This window comes from Patella vulgata, chromosome 9 (assembly GCF_932274485.2).
Source record: "Patella vulgata chromosome 9, xgPatVulg1.2, whole genome shotgun sequence".
NCBI lineage: Eukaryota > Metazoa > Mollusca > Gastropoda > Patellidae > Patella > Patella vulgata.
Window position 1 is genome coordinate 35754675 of NC_065887.2, and position 6615 is coordinate 35761289.

The window sequence follows — 6615 nt, forward strand, 5'->3', positions numbered from 1 at the left end:
GGTCACAATTTTTATCCGATTCTGATGAAACTTAATCATATCCTTTTATCCCAAAGATCTCAGTCCCTTTTGATATTTGCGCATTTCAGACCATAACTTTCTGGATTATTGCCCCTGATTGTACAAAAAATCCTGTTTGTTTTTAGCTTGTTCTCTATCCATCTCATGCTAAATGTGGACGTATCCTGCCTGCCAGCCGCTGGTTAGCTTGTCGTTCCGCTAGAGGTCACAATTATTATCCGATTTAAAAAAACATTTGAATATATAACCGTTTCGCTGTAATGATGCCGGGGGGGGGGGGGTGGCCGAATGGTTAGCACGTGCGCGCTGTATCATAAGGCCTGTCATTTAGTCAACTGGCGTGGTTTCGAATCCCCGGTTGTACGTGACAAGGAGTAGGGTCGCCTGTCCAACCTCGTGGGTTTTCTCCGGATTCCCGGTTTCCTCCAACTGCTAAAGACCACAACGTGGAAACGAATTATTGAAATAAAAATTAAACCATATGTTAGTCCCGAAATGACCTAGTTTGTGTCGAGTGGACGTTAAATCACGATTGTACCAATCTACTTAAATTATAGATCTATATTTCGTTTGGTTTTTTTTATACCTTCGATGGCCTACACTACATGTAGATCTAACAAGTTATAGTGGGAGTTCACGTTCTATGACGTCAGGTACCAATCAAGCGACATTTGACCCGATAACGTCAGTCATACGATTAACCAATTAGCGACCGCTATGCTTTTTTAAATCTTCTTTTGCTTTGTTTTGATTTCTATCGCTGGTAATGTCTACCCACAGTTCCGCGCAAAAAAGGTTAAACGCTTGATTCGACAGACAATTTGATTGGCTGACCACTCATTTCAAGCAGAATACGAGTTAGGCCTAAATACCAAGTCTTCCAGATCCAAGTGTAGTAAAGACAAGTAAAAACGAAATTTTGAACTATAAAAAACGAAACGAAATTTTGAACTATAAAAAACGAAACGAAATTGGATCTGTGTTTTAATCAGATTGCGATTGTACGAAAAATCACGTTTGCGATTGTACGAAAAATCACGTTTTTAGCTTTTGGTCACTCTAGAGGTAACAGTTTTTATCCGATTTAAAAAACCGTTTGAATATATCACCGTTACATCCTAATGATGGCTGAGTTTGAATTTCGTAAAATCGGACCAAAATGGTCGTACGCAGATAGTGTAAATATATGGTATATCAAGGTTGTGGACCCTGTAGAGGCCACAATTTTGATCCAATGTTGATGAAACTTGAAATACATATTTATCACCCCAAGATCTTGGTTCTTTTCAATATTCACGCATATCGGATCACAACTTCCTGAATTATGGCCCTTGATTGTACGAAAAATCGTGTTTTTAGCTTGTGGTCCTCTAGAGATCACAATTATTATCCTATTTAAAAAAAAACGTTCGAATATATTCACCGTTACACCGTAATTTTGGTTAGGTTCGAATTTCGTGAAAATCGAACCAAAACTGCCGGACAAAATGGCAAGAGATCGACAGAGAACAAGCTAAAAAAAGAAGAAGAAGCGATTTTTCGTACAATATGCATGAATATCTACAGAAACATAGATCTTCGGGATATAAACACATTTTAAGTTTCATCAAAACCAGATAAAAATTGTGACCTCTGAAAACGTGATTTTTATACGCCCACATTTTCATGTGGATATATTATGCCGTCGCCCCTGTTGGTCCGTCCGTCCGTCCACAATTTGTTTATGGACACTCTAGAGGTCACAATTTTTATCCGATTTCAACGAAACTTGAAACATAGGGTTATCTTCCTAAGATCTCGGTTCCTTTCGATATTGGCATGTATCGGAGCATAACTTCATGGATTATCGCCCCTGTGGTTGTACGAAAAATCGCGTGTTTGGCTTTTGAACACCCTAGAGGCCACAATTTTGATCCGATTTTGATGAAACTTGCAATGTATGTTTATAACCCAACGATCTTGGTTCCTGTCGATATTCGCGCATATCGGATCGTAACTTCCGGAATTATGGCCTCTGGTTGTACAAAAAATCGCCTTTTTTTTAGCTTGTGGTACCTCTGAAGGTCACAATTATTATTCGATTTCTCAAAACGTTTGATTACACCACTGTTACACCGTAATGAAGGTTGAGTTCGAATTTCGTGAAAAACGGACCAAAACTGACAGACAAAATGGTCGCCCCTTGGTATATCAAGGTTGTGGACCCTCTGGAGGTCACAATTTTGTGCCGATTTTAATGAAACTTGAAATGCATGTTTATACCCCAAAGATCGTGGTTGCTCTCGATATTCGCGCATATTGGATCGAAACTTCATAAATTATGGCACCTGATTGTAAGAAAAATCGCATTTTTAGCTTGTGGACACTCTAGAGGTCACACGTTTGATCCGATTTTAATGAAAGTTGAACCGCATGTTTATAACCCAAAGATCTGGGTAATTCATTTTAAAAAACGTTTGGATCACTATTCAACCATAATGAAGGTTGAATTGGAATTTTGGGAAAATCGAAATGAAACTGCCAACAAAATGGCCGCTCTTTGTATGCAAATTGTATATAAGTATGTAATTCAAAGGTTATGAAACCTCTTGAGGTCACAATTTTTTATCCAATTTGGATGAAACTTAAAACATATCTTTATATTCCAAAAATATCAGTCCCTTTTGATATTTGCGCATTTCAGACGATAACTTCCTGGATTATTACCCCTGATTGTACAAAAAAGCGTTTTTGTTTTTAGCTTGTTCTCTATCCATCTCTTGCAAAATGTGGGCGTATACTGCCTGGCAGCCGCTGGTTCGTACAATCAGGGGCCATAATCCAGGAACTTACGGTCTGATATACGCAAATAGCGAAAGGAACAGAGACCTTTGGGACATAAACATACATTCCAAGTTTCATCAAAATCGGATAAAAATTGTGACTTCTAGAGTGTCCACAACCTTTAAATATTTTTACACTATTTGTATATAATTAGCGGCCATTTTGCCCGGCAGTTTCTGTCAGATTTTTACGAAATTCGAACTCAAACTTCATTGATGTGTAACGGTGATAGATTTAAATGGTTTTTTTTTAAAATTGAATACAAAAACATAAATTTAAAATCGGATCAAAAGTGTGGCCTCTACAGGGTCCACAACCTTGATACCATTTTCATAAACTTTTTGCGTATGCGGGGGCGGCGATTTTGTCCGGCAGTTTTGGTCGGATTTTCCCGAAATTCGAACTCAACCATCATTATGGTGCAGTAATGGTGATATATTCGTTCGTGGTGCTAAACGCCTGTTTCCACCTAGAATCATATCACAGACTATTCTCTACGCAGACCAGTCTGAATAATCACTACCCACAGGGGCGCTATGTTGGCGTGTTATAAGTTATAGGCCTAGATGCAAATGACGCCGTACCTTCAAAAGAACGGGACAACTGCCCCGCTGCCCTTATAGGTGTGCCGACTATATCTTTACAAATCTTAAATGTTGAGATGGTTCAACAGGTTATAAGAAATTCGAACATTTTCTTGTGGGACGACCAAATGACGTGAGAACAGTTCCAGGGTTTGGACCTGGTGTTGGCCGAGAACGCTCCTCGGAATTTGAAGTTTGAAGTTAAGGGGTCCCTTTTACCCCACTTTCCCCTAACTCGTGTTCTGCTTGAAATGAGGGGTCAGCCATTCAAATGGTCTGTCGAATCGAGCGTTTGACCTTTTTTGCCCGGAACTGTGGGTAGGCATTACCAGCGATAGAAATCAAAACAAAGCAAAAGAAGATTTAAAAAAGCATAGCGGTCGCTAATTGGTTAATCGTATGACTGACGTTATCGGGTCAGATGTCGCTTGCTTGGTACCTGACGTCATAGAACGCGAACTCCCACTATAACTTGTTAGATCTACATGTAGTGTAGGCCATCGAAAGTATAAAAAACCAAACGAAATATAGATCTATATTTTAATTAGATTCGTACAATCGTGATTTAACGTCCACTCGACACAAACTAGGTCATTTCGGGACTAACATATGGATTAATTTTTATTTCAATAATTCGTTTCCACGTTGTGGTCTTTAGCAGTGGGAGGAAACCGGGAATCCGGAGAAAACCCACGAGGTTGGACAGGCGACCCTACTCCTTGTCACGTACAACCGGGGATTCGAAACCACGCCAGTTGACTAAATGACAGGCCTTATGATACAGCGCGCACGTGCTAACCATTCGCCCCCCCCCCCCCCCGCATCATTACAGTGTAACGGTGATATATTCAAATGTTTTTTTTAAATCGGATAATAATTGTGACCTCTAGCGGAACCACAAGCTAACCAGCGGCTGGCAGGCAGGATACGTCCATATTTAGCATGAGATGGATAGAGAACAAGCTAAAAACAAACAGGATTTTTTTGTACAATCAGGGGCAATAATCCAGTGGTCTGAAATGCGCAAATATCAAAAGGGACTGAGATCTTTGGGATATAAAAATATGTTTTAAGTTTCATCAGAATCGGATAAAAATTGTGACCTCTAGATGGTCCACAACCTTGGTATTGCATACTTTTACACAATTTGCGTACAAAGAGCGGCCATTTTGTCGGGCAGTTTCATTTCGATTTTCCCGAAATTCGAATACAACCTTCATTATGGTGGAATGATGAAATATTTAAACGGTTTTTAAAATCGGAAAAAAAATTGTGACCACTAGAGAATCTGCAAGATAAAATTGCGATTTTTCGAACAATCGGGAGCCATAATCCAGGAAGTAACGTTCGGATATACGCGATTATCAAAAGGAATCAAGATTTTAGTGTGTAATGGTGATATATTCACATGTTTTTGTTAAATCGGATAAAAATTGTGACCTCTGCATGAATGGCAAGGTAAAAACGTGATTTTTTGTAAATTCAAGGGCCATAATTCAGGAAGTTACAAAACGAAACGTGAAAATATCAAAAGGAACCAAGATCTTTGGGTTATAAACATGTATTTCAACTCTCATCAAAATCGGATAAAAATTGTGACCTCTAGAGGGTCCACAAGCTTGATATACCAGATGCTATACACTATTTGCGTACGAGGGGCGGCCAATTTGTCCGGCAGTTTTGGCCCGATTTTCACAAAATTCGAACTCAATAAACATTACGGTTTAACAGTGATATATTCGTGCGTTTTTCTTTTAAATCGGATGATAATTGTGACCTCTAGAGGGACAACAAGCTAAAAACATGATTTTTCATACAATCAGGGGCTATAATTCAGGGAGTTACTATCCGATATGCCGAAATATCGAAAGGAACCAAGATCTTTGGGTTGTGACCTCTAGAGGGTAAACAACTTTGATATACCATATGTTTACACTAATTGTGTACGATGGGTGGCTATTTTGTCCGGCAGTTTTGGTCCGATTTTCACGAAATTCGAACTCAACCAAAATTACAGTCTAACAGTGATATATTTTAACGTTTTTTTTTAAATTGGGTAATAATTGTGACATCTAGAGGGACCTCAAGCTAAAAACGTGATTTTTAGTACAATCAGGGGCCATAATTCTGGATGTTATTATCCGATATGCGCGAATATCGACAGGAACCAAGCCCTTTGGGTTATAAACTTACATTTCAAGTTTTATCAAAATCAGAAGAAAATTGTGACCTCTAGAGGGTCCACAACATTGAATATATAATTTTTACGCTAATTGAGTACGAGGGACGGCCATTTTGTCTGTCAGTTTTTGTCCGATTTTTACGAAATTCGAACTCAACCAGTCTTAGGGTGTAACGGTGATATATTCAAACGGTTTTTTAAATCCGATAAAAATTATGACCGCTATAGGGTCCACAAGCTAAAAACGCGATCTTTCGTACAATCAGGGCTCTTAATTCAGGAAGATTTCGTATCATTTTTTTCCTTGGGTGACCTGATAAATTTTACCTACACATTATTTTTATAAAATAAAAGTCTGGTTTTATCAAAACACCACATAATACAGCTTGGGACACCGGTCTCCATTTCCAGATGAAGATTGGCGGGTTTAAGTTGTTTGAATACGTATCACATATATTAAGTTAGTTGCTCGGCAGGTAGTGGATTTTAACACAAAATTAAACAGTTTTATTGTCCAAAATATTATAGTTTGAAAACGTATATTGAGTCAGTTGCTCGGCCTGAAGGACTTTTAAGGGCTTTTAATACAAAATTAAGCAGTTTTATTCTCAAAAACATAATCGAGATTGGCTCTTTAAGTATTTGGAATTTGTCCCTTTTATTTTGGCATTGTTTGTTCACCTCATTAATTCATGTAGTCTGAAACTGACTGAAGTGAGCACTTTATTTTGTAACCGATTTTTTTTCCCTCAAGGTAAAAACATTTCTTAGACCAACATATCCACAACAAAGAGAGAGTGAAAAACATCTTTTCAAACATGACAAGTTGACAAGGTTATTTTGTACTATAGTTTTGTGTGAAGTATGCAATTTAGGTGCACGGATTCATATATTAAGTTGATTGGTTTGAAATTGATAGTTCTATCGTCCGTGATTTGTTGCCGTTGTTTTTTTTTTGTTTTAGTATTTAGTAGTTACATTTTTTGGTTATAATTAAATATATTC